The 17,750-nt window shown below is 42.9% G+C and overlaps 1 protein-coding gene across 3 annotated transcripts in view; it reads left to right on the top strand.

Annotated features, from left to right (window-relative positions):
- The window catches only part of LOC110536968 (guanine nucleotide exchange factor subunit RIC1), a 92,824-nt gene that overhangs the window by 22,674 nt on the left and 52,400 nt on the right, over positions 1-17,750 (top strand). The gene's annotated exons all lie outside the window — the stretch shown is intronic.

Below are 17,750 nucleotides of genomic sequence, written 5' to 3'. Positions count from 1 at the left end.
GAGTGTTTTCTATCCAAATCTACTAATTATATGCATATCCTAGCTTCTGGGCCTGAGTAGCAGGCAGGACAAGGCAGCACGACCGGTGAACAGGTCAGGATTCCATAGCAGCAGGCAGAACAACGAAAACTGGATCAGCAGCACGTCCAGGGAGACGGGGACTGCCCGGAGTCATAAGGCCAGGTAGTCCTGAGGCATGGTCCTAGGGCTCAGGTCCTCCGGTAGGGGAGCGAGAGATGAGAGAATGGATGGATGGATCATACTTGACACAGGACAACAGATAAGACAGGAGAAATAGACCAGATATAACAGCCCCTCGAGACATAGTCTATTGCAGCATAGATACTGGAGACTGAGACGGGGGGGGGGGGGGGGGTCAGGGGACACAGGATATTTATTTTACCTTTATTTAACTAGGCAAGTCAGTTAAGAACAAATTCTGACTGCCTGTTCAGGGGCAGAATGACAGATTTGAACCTTGTCAGCTCGGGGATTTGAACTTGCAACCTTCAGGTTACTAGTCCAACGCTCTAACCACTAGGCTACCCTGCTCTAACCACTAGGCTACCCTGCCGCCCCAAATATAACCCCATCCACTTTGCCAAAGCACAGCCCCCACACCACCAACAGAATATCAACCGAGCACTAACTTTATACCCTGAGTCAGTTTGATCTAGTGAAGGACAAAGCAGCATACGTGGTTGGGGTGGGTGAGTACAGCTTGTTTGGATCGTATCTATACAAGAATCAGAGCAATATGCCTTTGGGGGTCTCCATTCTCCCAGTAGGGATTTTGGACCGTCATATTGCCATGGCTCAGTTCCCGGTCCCCGGCAGGCATCCTAATGGAAATGACATGTAAAGCTCTTACAAGCTGACACTTTTTGCTCAAGCTTCTACGGCTTTTGGGAGAGGTGGAAACAGCAGAAGGGGGGGAGTTTCAGTCTCTCAGTCAGTGGTGGGATGTAGGTAAAGCCCACATTCTGTTTTTTTTGTCAGCAGTATACAGCTTCCTCTTCAGAGTCCAGGAGAGGACTGGGGGAGCTTGAGGTTGGCAAAAGTGAGGTGGAGGCTGAGCTGGTGGGGCAAGGTAGGGAGGGGCTGCAATCTGATCTGCCCGAACTACGCAGGGACCTGTGGGATTTTTTTCAGATCAAAAGGAGCACTTGTAAGAGCTAGATTTTCCACGTTGAGCGAGATGGATGCTCCCAGCTCTTTCTTCTTTGGGTTAGAAAAAACCCAAAAACGTTTGTCTGATGGGCCTGTAACTTCTGTTGTGGAGATGAGAGCGCGGGCTGTGGAGTTCTACTCTGATTTCTATATGGCAGAACTCTGCCATCCTGGGTGTTCTCAGGTTCTGCTCACAGACCTTCCCAAACTCTCTCTTTCGCAGAGGAATAGAAATTTCCCTGGGCTTTCACAAACTCGGCTGCCGTCTCTCAGATTGCCCCCGGCTGCACCCCAGGGGTCGATGGTCTACCTGTTTATAAATCATTGAACAGGACTTGTTTTGCGTGAGTGTGTCAGGGTGGGGGGGCTTACTACAGCTTACTGCTAAGCTGTAGACGGGCAGGTTTGACTCTCCTGCACAAAAAAGGAGACTGTAAGCCTGTAGCATTGCTCTGCTAACAGACTCAGTTGTACGCAAGGAGAAAACGCACTGTGTATCACAGACAAGCTGTTCGTAATCGGGGACATGCTGGATCTGTCGACGCTTTCAAATGTTAACTTAGCACTGGCTTCCTTTTGATGGGTGGACCATGACAATGTGTTTTGGTTGTGGGGAGAATTTTGTGGCCTGTGTTAAAATGTTGTATGCTGGGGAGCGGTGTCCATTTTGTGGAATGTGAGACTGTTGATCATGTTTTTGACAGGTTAATGCCTTTACTGTTGCTGCTGCTGGGGGGGGGGGGATTGTGTGGCGATTTTGGTGGTGTGTTTTTATGGAGGTGGTGTTGGCAGTGGTTTTAGTGTAATGAGGATGTCTCATTAAAGGAAGACAAATCAGTCTCTTTCCCTCTTATCGTAGTTGAGGAAGTCTCACTCTCATCACTGGTTCTGCAGTTTTTTAAAATCTGGTCCTCTGTAGTACTTCTCTGTGGGGGCCCATCGTGTGTGGGGGCCTGTCGCGCATATGTGTGTGTGGTATGGCAGGGCCCCCAGCGATGGGTTGTTAGGTCATTAGTGTGTGGTGTGATCACTGTACTGGTTCGGTCTGGTTACGTGTTCACCACAGAACCGTGCAGAAAACGATGTCAAAAGAGAATATCCAAGCCAGTAGAGTTGAGTTTGGTTTGGGCATGATAGTGTGGCTCGAGTCAAACAGAGAGTGATGTTCAACATTTCAGTGAGTCCATGGAGAGATATTGGTACTCCGTTCCACCATTGCTTCATGTGAAGAACAATGGTTGAAACCACAGAGCATGTCGGTTATGGTTCCAGGCTAACATCTCCGTGGCTCTTGCACTGTCTGCACCCAAACCACAGCCCCAATGATGTGTGAGCTCCAGTAATGATTGAGAGGTCACTGTTCCTCCCACTGATATGTGCTCTGTTTTTTACATCATTCATGAGGGGACTGATAAAGTGTTCCATCTCTTCCAATCCAAGGATAATCAGCACTTCTGTTGGAAGTAAAATGCAATAGTGTTGCTCTGGCCTCTTGTTAATGTGGTTGCCAGGCAACAACAACATGCCATGTGAAGGCCGTCTGTCTGCGGTGTGAAAAACAAGTGTTTTACAATAAGTAGGCTTCTTTCAGCTGCCTGTCCCTGAGCTGAGCTGTCTACCGGCCTATTAACTATAGCCTCAAGTCCAGTGGGGATAACAACTGCTTGTAAGAAAGTGGACTTAGCTAGGCTCTGACCCTCTGCCTGCCTGCAGGCAGGACTAACAGTCTGGTATATTAACTATGCCTATAGCAGGACTAACAGTCTGGTATAGTAACTATGCCTATAGCAGGACTAACAGTCTGGTATAGTAACTATGCCTATAGCAGGACTAATAGTCTGTGGTATAGTAACTATGTCTATAGCAGGACTAACAGTCTGTGGTATAGTAACTATGCCTGTAGCAGGACTAACAGTCTTGTGGTATAGTAACTATGAATATAGCATGTGGGGATTATGAGTCTAAAAGGATACAACAACCTCTATACTAACCTCTATACCTCGCTATTCTGAGAGGCTTTGCAGAGAGACACACACACACACACACACACACACACACACACACACACACACACACACACACACACACACACACACACACACACACACACACACACACATAGGATAGGATAGGATTCCAGCTGTTTGTATGTCCCTTTTTGTTTCGTTATGATGACTCGGTGTGAAGCTCTGGATTTGACAGATCAGAATGTGGAACATAGTGTCTGGCCCATGGCCAATGGGAGCCCAAATCAGGTCATTCTGATCTTCCTATTGGCTCTGGCCTTCCTACTGGGGCCTGTTTCATTATGTGCCCGGATCAGACGGGGGCAGATTCAGAGGAAGGCACTGCAGTCATTGGTCAAAAGGCCTTTTCGATCATTACTCAGAAATGTATTTTGATGTGTCAGACGTCTAATCTTGTCTCCCGTAATGCTACCAGTGTGAGAGACGAAGCTTATTGGGGGTAAATCAAAAGCTACTTTGTTTTGTCCCTGAGGCATCTTGACATATTTGTTTGATTGCAGTGTGGATTACTGCGAGTATGTTAAATTATCAGCCAAACATGGTTTTAAAACCATATTAAGATGTATGAAAAAAAAAATGCATCAAAAGAACACTCTTGATACTTGGTCTGAATGACTCCCCCCACGGTGATGTTATATTACCACTACTAGCCTGTCCGTCTGCCAACCCCCCCATCTTGTTATACTATCTCCTGCTCTGAGATATGTGGTATAATGACTACCACACGGTCAATTATTGAGACGATTTTATTTGCAGCATCAAATTGTATTAGTCACATGACCGAATACAACAGTGAAATGCTTTCTTACGAGCCCCTATCCAACAATGCAGTTTAAAAACATACGGATAAGAATAAGAAATAAAAGTAACATGTAATTAAAGAGCAGCTGTAAAATAACAATAGCGAGACTATACAAGGGGGTACTGGTACAGAGTCAATGTGCTTGGGCACCAGTTAGTTGCGGTAATTGAGGTAATATGTACATGTAGGTAGTTATTAAAGTGACTGTGCAGACAGCCGGCGTGATGGAATATTAGTTATTCAGCATCCCAATTGCAGCTTATCCCATTAAGTCCCTGGTTTGACTGCTGAAGTCATGGTGGGTTACTGACTGGGAGCCAAGTTACGCCAATTTACACTTTGACACAATCGCTTTAGACAGATGGCTTCACTTCAGACAGGAATCAAAGATGGAAGTAGCTGATGTGGTTGAGTTCATTTGACACTTGATTTGATTTTAGGCCTTACATTGTGAAAGTGAACTTGCATAGGCACTAGGGTTGTACATTTTGGTGGAATATTCAGAGGTGAAAACTTTCCGTTGGAATTAACGGGATTATATGAGAATTAATGGAAATATACGTAAATACTTTTTGCATTGATAAGATATACTGTCAAGGTGGTGTGTAAACAAAACTGCTTAAAAATTTGACAAGATAAGAAGTTGGGGTATGGGGGAGACAAAATACCTACATATAAAAACATAGGAACTGTTCACATTGGAGACAGAAACATAAACCTTATACCTTATACGTAGACATAATTACAAATGATTAAATCCTTCCAATAGAATTTAAAAAAATAATTTAGTTACGAATTGAACTTTAATTAAATGATTTGACTCTAAACATGGGATGATTTCACTGAACAACAAAAGGAAGGGAATATTGAATGACCCCCAATGATCCATCACATCTACCAAAAACGTTTTCAACATCTGTAAAATTATAGTTTGGAAACTGAAGCTTTGGTTGTTTTCCTGTCAGGCTTCCATGTCTTCTCCCTAGACCTCAATGTCCACCTCTTGAACATCAGACTCTGAGGCCTCATCTTCACTGACACTTTCCAACCTTGTTGAGGATGGCTCGTTGTCAGGCTCAAAAAGCCCCAAATTTGCTCGGATGGCCACCAATTTTTCAACCCTTGTATCGGTCAGCCTGTTGCGTACTTTGGTGTGTGTGTGTTCCCAAACAAGGACCAGTTGCGCTCTGAGGCGGCTGATGTTGGTGGGATGTGGAGGATGATGGAGGCAACAGGGGAAAGAGCCTCAGATCCACAAAGTCCCTTCCACCAGGTGGCTGATGAGATATGTTGGCACGACTGACATATTGGATCTCCATCCCAAAGCCCTTGCTTGTAAGTGTACTACGCCAGACGGCCAAGAACCTTGCCCTCATCCAGGCCTAGGTGGCGAGACACGGTAGTGATGACACCGTAGGCCTTGTTGATCTCTGCACCAGGCAGGATGCTCTTGCCAGTATACTTGGGGTCCAACATGTACGCTGCGGTGTGTTTGGGCTTCAGGCAGAAGTCTTCACACTTTTTGATGTATTTCAGAACTGCAGTTTCCTCTGCTTGGAGCAACAGTGACGTGGGTAGAGCTGTACAGATTTATTTTCTTACATCTGCAAGCAGATTCTGAACATCAACATTTGATGTGAGGGTAGGACTCCTCCACTTTAGACCAAGCAGCCTTCATGTTCGCAGAATTGTCTGTCACCAGCGCAAAATACCTTCTGTGGTCCGATGTCATTGATGACTGCCTTCAGCTCATCTGCAATGTAGAGTCCAGTGTGTCTGTTGTCCCTTGTCTGTGCTCTTGTAGAATACTGGTTGAGGGGTGGAGATGTAGTTTATTATTCCTTGCCCATGAGCATTTGACCACACATCAGAGATGATTGTAATACAGTCTGCATTCTCTGATTTGCTTGACCTTCACTTGAACTCTGTTGAACTCTGCATCCAGCAAATTAGTAGATAAAGGTTGGAGGTGTGAATGCTGGGTGAAGAACATTCAGAAATTCATTCCAATACACATTGCCTGTGAGTATGAGGTTAACCAGTTGCATACACATCTCGTGCAAGACATTCATCAGCATTTCTCTGACTACGTTGCTCCATTGAGTAAAAAAAAAACTTCTCATTCCAGGAGAACCATGAGCTGTTGCTATCGATAAGGTGTCTGATTCATCATTTTCACCTCAAATATAAGTACAGGGGCTTTTGTCAGAGGTTGCTTGTGAGCGCTGAGGGAATTTTATGCACTTGGCCAGATGATTCTGCATCTTCATTGCTTTCTTCACATGATTTGGCACAGAATTAGCAAATGTACACAGCTTTTCCTTCTATTTTAGCTGCAGTGAAATGTCTCCACAGAAGCAGATGGTGCCCGTGGCATTGTCCTCTAAAGATTAGATTTTTTTGTTGTTAAAAAAACTCAAATACGATTCCATGTACAGATAAATAATTAAGCAGTTAGATTAAACAACTCATTTTTGAGATGAATGCTTTAAAATGAAACATATGGAAACAGGTGAATTAACACTCCTCAGTTAAAAGGCTCAAGCAAGATTAAACCCACATGGTAGTAAAAACTATCTAGCAGAAATTGTTAACAACATGATTTAAACACACTTTGCTGTAGGCTATGAAACTCAGTAAAAAAAGAAACGCACTGTCAACTGTGTTCATTTTCAGTAAACTTAACATGTGTAAATATTTGTATGAACATGACAGATTCAACAACTGAGACATAAACTGAACAAGTTCCACAGACATGTGACTAACAGAAATTTAATAATGTGTCCCTGAACAAAGGGGGGGGTCAGAATCAATAGTAACAGTCGGTATCTGGTGTTGCCACCAGCTATATTAAGTACTGCAGTGCATCTCCTCCTCATGGACTGCACCAGATTTGCCAGTTCTTGCTGTACCAGACTTGCAAGTTCCACCAAGGCACTTGCAAGTTCCCGGACATTTCTGGGGGAATGGCCCTAGCCTTCACCCTCCAACCGATCCAACAGGTCCCAAACGTGCTCAATGGGATTGAAGTCCGGGCTCTTCGTTGGCCATGGCAGAACACTGACATTGCTGTCTTGCAGGAAATCATACACAGGAGGAACAGTATGGCTGGTGGCATTGTCATGCTGGAGGGTCTTGTCAGGATGAGCCTGCAGGAAGGGTACGACATGAGGGAGGAGGAAGTCTTCCCTGTAACGCACAGAGTTGAGATTGTCTGCAATGACAAGCTTAGTCCGATGATGCTGTGAAACACCGCCCCAGACCATGACGGACCCTCCACCTCCAAATTGATCCCGCTCCAGAGTACAGGCCTCGGTGTAACACTCATTCCTTTGACGATAAACGCAAATCCGACCATTGCCCCTGGTGAGACAAAACCGCGGCCAGTCCTGTCTGGTCCAGAGGCAAAGTTGTTGACAGTGATGTCTGGTGAGGACCTGCCTTACAACAGGCCTACAAGCCCTCAGTCCAACCTCTTTCAGCCTGTTGCGGACAGTCTGAGCACTGATGGCGGGATTGTGCGTTCCTGGTGTTACTCGGGCAGTTGTTGTTGCCATCCTTTACCTGTCCCGCAGGTGTGATGTTCAGATGTACCGATCCTGTGCAGGTGTTCCACGTGGTCTGCCACTGCGAGGATGATCAGCTGTCCATCCTGTCTCCCTGTAGCGCTGTCCTTGGCGTCTCACTGTACGGACATTGCAATTTGCATGTTCATGAACTGTTTGGTTCATTGAACAAGCATGGGAAACAGTGTTTAAACCCTTTACAATGAAGATCTGTGTAGTTATTTGGATTTTTACGAATTATCTTTGAAAGACAGGGTCCTGAAAAAGGGATGTTTCTTTTTTTTTGCTTAGTTTATTTACTAGTTAACAGAAAATCATGTAATGTCATGTATAAAATATATTCGTCCCACCCAGTATTGTAATCAATACTTACCAGAAAGAATGTAGTCCTTGGCTCAGACAGTGTAAAAGTGTGGGCTCAATAGCTTCTCATTAGTGTGCAAGATCTTGAGAATCAGCTGCACATGTGATGGAAGAATGCACTGTGCATGCGGAGGGTTGCAATTCCATTGAATTGGAGATAGTTTAACCAAGATTCAAAATACCTTGTATCTCACAATAAAGGTTCACTGTTATAAGCTAACCTTTTTGATTAATTTAAGCAAATTTCCCAATATTCTCAGGCTTAACTTCCCATGGAACATTTTTGAAAAATGAATGAAGAATGTTTTTAACCCTTTGCAACCCTAATAGGCACAGCTGCCAGACTGTGGTCTCTCCGATGCAGACCTTTACACTGCCACTCTCAGCGTAGACTTAAGTCGCTACCTGGACACTGGTGCTTAACCCTGTATATGGCTGCAGGGTTGGAGACAGTAGCATATGACCTTTACCCCACCCTGAACTGCATAGCTTACCCCACAGGCAGTGTAACTCCCCACCTGACCCTCGGGTCCTGGGCTGCAGGGTGGGAGCCAGAAGTGTGTGAAGCTATGAGGTAACCGATTCAGTCCCAGTACTCTGGTCTGTTGATATTTTTAACTGTGGCTCCCTCTCTGTTGTGTTTGGCTCATTGGGCCTGACGCACATCATTAGCATTCATTGATGTGTGCTTTGGTTTTTGTGGAAGTTGAAATGGACCGGGAGGATGTTTTGGGGTGGGGGGGGGGGTTAGGCAACCCCTGGCCAGGAGGACTTGTTGGTTAGAGGATCTACACCTCTGCCATCCTATATTATTATAATCCCTGAAGGAACTTTCAGTTGAAGTAAATCTTCACTCTTCATGTTCACAATCTCTTTAGTCCCTGTCGATTAGCCTACTCACTCTGATACAGCGAAGAGATTTGAGGACCCTTGATTTGCCTCGGTGGGTTTATGCCTTTTGACAGCTTATTTATTCAACCATGAGGAGAAGTAAATGGTTTTCTTTTGTCTTTTTCATAGTGAAAACATCCAGAGGTTTGTTTTTAAAACGGAGAAAATAATCTTTCAGAAAGAATAGATCCAAATTGTTTTCAAATCTGCTCTCTTGTCTGTCTTATTTAGGTTAATAAGCCAATCAAAGACAGGAAACAAAAAAACACTAAGAGAACGAAGATGTAGTCATTTGTTTTTCAGCCGTCTCTTGTATTAGTACGGCAGACAAAGGAAGCTTACTAAAACCGAGACCTAGTATGCAGTCTATAGCCTAACCTCACGGTCTGCAAGCTCCTGACATCTATCTTATGCAAGCTGAGTTGAGAGAGCAGAGCTTGCAGTTGACCCAAACTCACACCTCCTATGCAGTCACTATATCCTAACTTTCTGCACACGTCTGCTATTGTTCAAGCTGAGTCGAGACTATTGCTGAGCTAGCTATCTGGCTGTGCTGTCAAGGGTCTATTTGTGTTTCTCCTCCAACTGTTAAGTGAAGTATAAAAGCGACAGACTTGATGTTTTGTCTGAAAACCTTGTGCTGTTTACATTCCTGACGCACACAGAGCATGAGACGGACGGGCTGGGGCCTTACAGCTAGCCGTAAACCCCTTTTCTCCCACCCTCACCTAGACCCACCCTCCCTAGTCAGTCTGAGGTAGGCCGATACTTAAATCCTTGCTTGTCTGGCTCTTCTTCTGCAATAGTTCACCCTGTTTAAAAACATACAACAAATAAAACGTATGTTTTGATGGACATTAAATGCGTGTTCTATAAGGTAGACCCAGCGTGTGCAGTAGGCGTGTGCAGTAGGCGTGTGCAGTAGGCGTGTGCAGTATATATGTATACCGGGGTATTTTTGAAATCCCGGGGGATGCGTGCTACTTCACTGCTTACAACTATAAGTTAATTTATTTGGCACATCTTATTTAGTTATCTCGAACTCAGAACTACAGCTATGCATTTGGTTTTCTAACTTGCTAAGTGACTAGCTTGCCAGATCAGATTTCTTGGTGATGGGCCTCCCAAGTGGCGCAGCGGTCTAAGGCAGAGGCGTTACTACAGATGCGAGGTTCGATCGCGGGCTGTGTCGCAGCCGGCCGCGACCCCCATGAGGCGCCATTGGCCCAGCGTCGTCCAGGTTAGGGGAGGGTTTGGCCGGGCTGGATGTCCTTGCCCCATCTCGCTCTAGGACGTCCCCTCCCAAAATAAAAATATTTCCCCTTGTGTGCTCTGCCGGTAATACCATCTACCTCGTTATGGTACAGGAACGGTATGAACATCTGGATACCACACAACCATACAGGGTTACAGGGTACCATAGTGTCTTTCTATCCTGAGGAGTATTTAAAACCGTTGAGACACAGGGACACACAGCCCAAATTGGAGGGAAGCAGACCACAGTTCCCAGGAGGCACAGCTGTTTTCCAGATGTTTGGCTGGTGATGCCTGCCGGGGTAAACATAATCACCCCAGACCAGACCTAGGCAAACTATATTTTTAGCAGAGAGGGAGAAAGGAACAGGAAAGCTGTGTGTGCAGAGAACTGGGAGAGACGGAGGGGGGTGAGTTTCCAGTTTCAAAGTTTATTCGCCACGTGTAGAGGATACAACAGGTGTAAAACAGTACAGTGAAATTCTTACCTTGACAGCTCGTTCTAACAAGGCAATAATAATAATGATGATTATATAATATCAATAATGTGATGATGATATTAACAATAATGATGATGTAACGGATATAGATAATGACAGTAATAATGACAGTAATAATGACAGTAATAATGACAGTATTAATGACAGTAATAATGAGGATAATAGTAATGATAAATATAATAATAATATAAATAATATGATGATATTAATATAGATAATAAGAATTATATAAATGATCATATGGATAATGATAGTAATAATTATGATAATAGTAATAATACATAGATAATGTAACTGATGAGAATATAGATAATATAAATAATATTAATGATAATATAGATATTGATGATAATATAGATAAAAGAAAATATAATAAATGTCAAAATAATAAAAACCACACAAGAACTATGAGAGTTAAAGACAGGAATATATAAATACTTATGGTAATATATACAGTACATGTAACCAGGAGTAATAGGAATATATGAGTACTTATGGTAATATATACAGTACATGTAACCAGGAGTAATAGGAATATATGAGTACTTATGGTAATATATACAGTACATGTAACCAGGAGTAATAGGAATATATGAGTATTTATGGTAATATATACAGTACATGTAACCAGGAGTAATAGGAATATATGAGTACTTATGGTAATATATACAGTACATGTAACCAGGAGTAATAGGAATATATGAGTACTTATGGTAATATATACAGTACATGTAACCAGGAGTAATAGGAATATATAAATACTTATGGTAATATATACAGTACATGTAACCAGGAGTAATAGGAATATATAAATACTTATGGTAATATATACAGTACATGTAACCAGGAGTAATAGGAATATATGAGTACTTATGGTAATATATACAGTACATGTAACCAGGAGTAATAGGAATATATAAATACTTATGGTAATATATACAGTACATGTAACCAGGAGTAATAGGAATATATAAATACTTATGGTAATATATACAGTACATGTAACCAGGAGTATTAGTGACCAGTAGCAGGATGAATAGATTAATACTAATGGTAATGGCAGTCAATAATCAATGGACAACAGCGTAATGGAGTAAAATCAAATCAATAATTTGAGAAGCAGGGTAGGCTGTGTCTGAGAGGGTAAAGACATGTGGGTGGGCATAGAGTCCGTGTGGATAGTCTGTGGGAGAGAGCAGTAGTTGTTAGCCATTTAACAGTCTTCTGGCCAGGGGATAGAAGCCTGTTTAGGAGTCTGTCTGAGCCTTGATGCACCGCCTGCTGGACGGGAGCATGGAGAACTGTCCATGTCTCGGGTGGCTGGAGTCTCTCAGACACCGCCTGGCATGAACGTCCTGGATAGGCTGGAGCTCACCCCTGCTGATGCTCCCAAGTGGCTCAGCGGTCTAAGGCACTGCATCTCAGTGCTAGAGGTGTTACTACAGACCCTGGTTCGATCCCGGGCTGTATCACAACCGGCCGTGATCGAGAGTCCCATAGGGCGGCGCACAATTGGCCCAGCGTCGTCCGTGTTTTGGGAGGGTTTGGCCGTCATTGTAAATAAGAATTTGTTCTTAACTGACTTGCCTAGTTAAATAAAAATCTAGCTTGGTCCCAGATGCATTTGTGCTGTTTTGCCAACTCCTATGCCAAATAGTCCTTGGAGAGACAGTTGGCAAGACAGCACAGACCTGGGACCAGGCTAGGGGATATCCAAGAAAGTATAACCCAAAGAGTGACAGAAGTCTAACTCAAAACCTTTACAATGACATAGCTATCTCCATGGAGACATCGGGAGAGTAAAACTCAGGAAGTTTGCTAAACATGACATTTCAGTCAAAACCTGGTTGGATTTAGTGATTTGGTGACAAAAACAAAAACAGAGACAACGCCCGGATTAAAGAAAACTAAGAAAAATATTTGAAGAATAAGTGTCAAAGGAAAAAGAACATTCAACAGAAAACCCAGAGGCCATGCAGCTTTGAACAATAGTCAGTATGTGGCGGAAACCAAGCCAAGCAATAAGAGAGAGATTGAAAATAGAGTCTGGTGTGACCATTGCTGGCAGGACAGAGGGTGGAAAAAGGCAAGTGGGAACTAGAGAGAAGGGACATATTTTTGGAAGTGCATAGTGTCTGAAGTTCCTCAGGGTTCACCCTCTGACTCTGTCCCGATGAGGGAAGAACACATGCTGCCTCAGTAAGTGACATCTGGCCGAGAGAGGTCTGGATGGGAGAAGTCAGTCCTCCTACTGGGAGATGATTTTCACACTGTTGTGTCAACCTGACCCGTACTGAGCTGGCTCTGATATTGTCTCTGCTCTGTAGCGTTAAATGGTGTAATGCTAGTGGCAGCTGCTTGTGCCCTAGTGTCACTCTATAGGGTACCCGCTGCATGATGACAAGCAGTCCAAATACAGACACTAAAACATGGCTGGGACATTACGATTATGGAGGAATGGCTTTGCAGATAAAAAAAATGATGGCATTGAGGGCGTGAAGAGTCAAGAAGTGCAAAACCAAACATCTCCTTGCTAAGTTGATGTGTCTGACTACACGTGTTGTTCACCCCACAGACAGATCTCCGTTGGCACTTGTAGATACATGAACAAATCAGATGAGACCTGAGCAGAACAGAGCATAGCAGGGAGGACAGTTGGACAGTGTTGGATATAGAGCCGTGGTTAAATTAAATCTAGACTGCTAGGATTCCAGAAAGATTACCGGGCCACCCCCATGACACATAAGAGCAAGGATGGATACGGTTGCCTGGGTGACGGGACAGCAGACAAAGTGCCGACAATCTGAGTCTCTCTTCGGTTACATGTAGGCTATTTTCTAGGCCCCTTCCTTATCTAGGCTATTCTATAGGCAAATTCCTTATCTAGGCTATTCTATAGGCCCCTTCCTTATCTAGGCTTTTCTATAGGCACATTCCTTATCTAGGCTATTCTATAGGCACATTCCTTATCATGGCTATTCTATAGGCACATTCCTTATCATGGCTATTCTATAGGCACATTCCTTGTCTAGGCTATTCTATAGGCACATTCCTTATCTAGGCTATTCTATAGGCACCTTCCTTATCTAGGCTATTCTATAGGCCCCTTCCTTATCTAGGCTATTCTATAGGCAAATTCCTTATATAGGCTATTATATAGGCAAATTCCTTATATAGGCTATTATATAGGCCCCTTCCTTATCTAGGCTATTCTATAGGCAAATTCCTTATCTAGGCTATTCTATAGGCCCCTTCCTTATCTAGGCTCATTCTTTATCACTACCTTTTCATAATGTTGACACCTCTAGAACAGAGTTCTGAATGTGTGTTTTTTACTCTGAGTGACTATGTATTATCCTATGTCTACAGAGGAGGAGAAGGGGAACAATTATTCAACTCTGTTGAAAAGAGTAGTCATCACTATCCAGTTACATACCGTACTGAAGGACATTATTTTTTTATCACAGCCTTTCGATTATGTGGACACATTTCCATTTCAGTCCTTCAGCAGACACTCTTATCCACAGCGACTTACAGTTATGTACATTCTGGCTGTATCACAACCGGCCGTGATTGGGAGTCCCATAGGGCGGCGCGCAATTGGCCCAGCATCGTCCGGGTTTGGCCGGTGTAAGTAGTCAGTGTAAATAAGAATTTGTTCTTAACTGACTTGCCTAGTTAAAGGTGCATTAGTTCCGGGGGGGTGCATTAGTTCCGAATGGTTCATTTTTAGAACTCAAAATGTATCAAACAGGAAGAGGAGACGTGGCCTATTATGCATCTAAGAGATGGGGTGGAAAGGGGAAATTCTATTAAAACTATTGAAAAGAGAATAGTAGCAGCAGCAGTACTCTTCAACTTGCACTATCGGCCTACACACAAACTAACTGTGCCTCCTCTTGTCAGCTAAGTTCTTCACAAACAGAGTAGGCTCAACTAGCTATTACTGAGAAAAGCATTTCATCACATTCAGAGGGGACCTATACATAGTGTGGATTCTCACAGCAGGCTCCTCGGTCTCAGATAGCCTAGTTATTATAATATAACCATTTCCTGTGAATTCCGGGCATATCCGAGTCAAACAGCACTACTGCAGCAGAGCTGAGATATGGAAGAGAAACTGAACTGACTGCCCAAATTGAAACTAACTAGACACAAAGAAACCTAGCGTGGAAAATGTAACACTGAATTCTGAATGTAACACTGAATTCTGAAACGTTTTTTTTTAAATATATATATATATTTTTTTTTTTTGGACTGTTGCATCTACTCACTTCATTCAGAATACAGTAATGATTCCTGGTTTTAAACTTTTTGTTCTGGTTATTTCATTCAGAATTCAGTGTTACATCGTTTGGGAGCCAAAAAGGAGCTCTCGTAATAAACTCAACACCAAAGAGCCAGAGAAAAGTTAAAACAGGGATACTAGCTAGTGATGTTTCAAATACAAGAAATGGACAGCCAAACCCACGGTGACCCTAATGTTTGAACTTTAAGGTCTCCCCTTCAAACACTTCACATCTCTAATAATAGTAGCTGGCCTCCTAAACAGCAACCAAGGACATGCATGCTAGACATAGATAATAACTAAACAAGGACAACAACTGTGTTTTGGCAGCAAGTGTTTTAAATTGTTATTAACGAGCCTACCTCAAAGATTAGATCTGGTTATGGCATAAAGGCCTTACTGTTTTGTTCTTTTATCAAGATGACAACATGCATAGAACAGGCCGACATTGTTCAGACCGCAAAACTCAGAGGCCATGTAACATCTTCCCTTCCTGTTGTTGTGACTTAGCTGAGGCCGAGATGCTGTGGTTTTTAAAAAAAAGGTGCCGTCTAAAATTCCTAGCATACATTCATCTTTTGACTTTTAAATTAAATGTTATATAAGCGTTCAAATTGCAGACTAGGTTTAAACTGCTCTCGTATGACCTTATGCATGTCTGGTTTATTATGTAATTGCTGATTGTTGTTTGTATGTATGTGTGTACAGTTGAAGTCGGAAGTTTACATACACCTTAGCCAAATACATTTAAACTCAGTTTTTCACAATTCCTGACAATTATTCATAGTAAAAATTCCCTGTCTTAGGTCAGTTAGGATCACCACTTTATTTAAAAGACTGAAATGTCAGAATAATAGTAGGGAGAATTATTTATTTCAGCTTTTATTGCTTTCAGCACATTTCCATTGGATCAGAAGTTTACATGCACTCAATTAGTATTTGGTAGCATTGTCTTTAAGTTGTTTAACTTGGGTCAAATGTTTCGGGTAGCCTTCCACAAGCTTCCCACAATAAGTTGGGTGAATTTTGTCCCATTCCTCCTGACGGAGCTGGTGTAACGGAGTCATGTTTGTAGGCATCCTTGCTCGCACACGCTTTTTCAGTTCTGCCCACAATTTCTCTATAGGATTGAGGTCAGGGCTTTGTGATGGCCACTCCAATACCTGGACTTTGTTGTCCTTAAGCCATAACTTTGGAAGCATGCTTGGTATCATTGTCCATTTGGAAGGCCCATTTGCGACCAAGTTTTAACTTCCTGACTGATGTCTTGAGATGTTAGTTCAATATATCCACATAATTTCCCCTCTTCATTATGCCATCTATTTTGTGAAGTGCACCAGTCCCTCCTGCAGGAAAGTACCCCCACAACATGATGCTGCCATCTCTGTGCTTCACGGTTGAGATGGTGTTCTTCAGCTTGCAAGCCTCCCCCTTTTCCTCCAAACATAACGATGGTCATTATGGCCAAACAGTTTCATCAGACCAGAGGATATTTCTCCAAAAAGTACGATCTTTGTCCCTATGTGCAGTTGCAAACCGTAGTCTGGCTTTTTTATGGCGGTTTTGGAGCAGTGGCTTCTTTCCTTGCTGAGCGGCCTTTCAGGTTACGTCGATAAAGGACTCGATTTACTGTGGATATAGATAATTTTGTAACCGTTTCCTCCAGCATCTTCACAAGGTCCTTTGCTGTTGTTCTGGGATTGATATGCAATTTTCACACCAAAGTACATTCATCTCTAGGAGACAGAACACATCTCCTTCCTGAGCGGTATGACGGCTGCGTGGTCCCATGGTGTTTATACTTGCGTACTATTGTTCGTACAGATGAACGTGGTACCTTCAGGCATTTGGAAATTTGTCCCAAGGATGAACCAGCCTTCTGGAGGTCTACAATTTTTTTCCCCCTGAGATCCTGGCTGATTTCTTTAGATTTTCTCATGATGTCAAGCAAAGAGGCACTGAGTTTGAGGGTAGGCCTTGAAATACATCCACAGGTACAACTCCAATTGACTCAAATGATGTAAATTAGCCTATCTATCTATCTGAAGCCATGACGCCATTTTCTGAAATTTTCCAAACTGTTTAAAGGCACAGTCAACTTAATGCATGTAAACTTCTGACCCACTGGAATTGTGATACAGTGAATTATAAGTTAAATCTGTCTGTAAACAATTGTTGGAAAAATTACTTGTGTCACACAAGTGCCAAAACTATAGTTTGTTAACAAGAAATTTGTGGAGTGGTTGAAAAACGAGTTTTAATGACTCCAGCCTATGTGTATGTAAACTTCCGACTTCAACTGTACATTCCTTCTATGCCATTTTCACGTGTTTGTTTTTACCATGAGTGCTCAGGTTGAGTAAGATTTCCAGTGCATTTACATGTCTCACATCACTGTCTTAACCGAGCGATGAAGCCAAGAGCATACTGTAGACACATCTCACATACCACATCCACCCCCATCACCTTCTTTTCCCAGCTATATGCCAATAGTCAACACATAACATGTCTCACATCACTGTCTTAACCGAGCGATGAAGCCAAGCGCATACTGTAAGACACATCTCACATACCACATCCACCCCCATCACCTTCTTTTCCCAGCTATATGCCAATAGTCAACACATAACATGTTCTGGTCTTTGGCTTCGTTAAAATAACTTTTATGACTATTTCTGCTCGCCAATGCACCTCAACTCATTCAGACCTAACTGTAATGATTCATTTCCGCTTCGTAATGGAAATGATCTAGGATGGGAGGTAAACAAATGAAACAGTTTGAAATGTAACTGTAGCTAGCTTCAAACGGCTGTACTTTGTCTTTCATCTGAAGTGGGTAGAGGAGCATCATTAAAGCATAGAACAAAAGGAAGTTATTGTTCTTTCCTC

Source organism: Oncorhynchus mykiss, chromosome 12 (assembly GCF_057628025.1).
Source record: "Oncorhynchus mykiss isolate SJ-2025 chromosome 12, ASM5762802v1, whole genome shotgun sequence".
NCBI classification, from domain to species: domain Eukaryota; kingdom Metazoa; phylum Chordata; class Actinopteri; order Salmoniformes; family Salmonidae; genus Oncorhynchus; species Oncorhynchus mykiss.
This window is presented reverse-complemented; position numbering and strand designations above follow the sequence as displayed.